This window comes from Oryzias melastigma, linkage group LG19 (genome assembly GCF_002922805.2).
Source record: "Oryzias melastigma strain HK-1 linkage group LG19, ASM292280v2, whole genome shotgun sequence".
Classification (NCBI taxonomy): domain Eukaryota; kingdom Metazoa; phylum Chordata; class Actinopteri; order Beloniformes; family Adrianichthyidae; genus Oryzias; species Oryzias melastigma.
The window spans coordinates 2,514,446-2,515,231 of record NC_050530.1 but is presented as its reverse complement, the minus strand read 5'-3'; the positions used below and the strand labels follow the sequence as shown (position 1 = coordinate 2,515,231).

At 37.0% G+C, this 786-nt stretch overlaps 1 protein-coding gene across 4 annotated transcripts in view; it reads right to left on the bottom strand.

The window, feature by feature from the left end:
* The window catches only part of eif2ak1 (eukaryotic translation initiation factor 2-alpha kinase 1), a 14,024-nt gene that overhangs the window by 3,464 nt on the left and 9,774 nt on the right, over positions 1–786 (bottom strand). The window lies entirely within an intron of this gene.

The following is a 786-nucleotide window of genomic DNA, read 5'->3' as shown; positions in this document are numbered from 1 at the left end:
TTACCTGTGATAATGCTAGTGTGAATGCTGTAAGATGAATTTGGCCGCTGAAGATGCTAGTGCTGATAGCTGAAGATGCTGAAATTGAAGCTAATAGCTGAAAACACTGAAGCTAAAAGCTAAAAACACTGAAGCTAATAGCTTAAAATGCTAATAGCTGAAAACGCTGAAGCTAATAGGGGAAAACACTGAAGCTAATAGGGGAAAACACTGAAGCTAATAGCTGAAAACACTGAAGCTAATAGGGGGAAAACACTGAAGCTAATAGCTGAAAACGCTGAAGCTAATAGGGGAAAACACTGAAGCTAATAGCTGAAAATGCTGAATCTAATAGCTGAAAACACTGAAGCTAATAGGGGAAAACGCTGAAGCTAATAGGGGAAAACGCTGAAGCTAATAGCTGAAAACACTGAAGCTAATAGGGGAAAACACTGAAGCTAATAGCTGAAAACGCTGAAGCTAATAGGGGAAAACGCTGAAGCTAATAGGGGAAAACACTGAAGCTAATAGCTGAAAATGCTGAAGCTAATAGCTGAAAATGCTGAAGCTAATAGCTGAAAATGCTGAAACTGATTATCAGCTAAAATATTAGTTAAATGCCAAATTAGCTTAAAAAACTGAAAAAGATCCTAAATTAGCCAAAACAGCTAACATGTTGCTGAAATATTAGCTAAACTCCAAAATAGCCTAAAAAAATACTCCGAAAAGCTTGCAGAATGCCATTATAACTTTTAACTCTACTACGCTCTGGCTCCACATAATATAAAGTAACGACTAATCGACTAG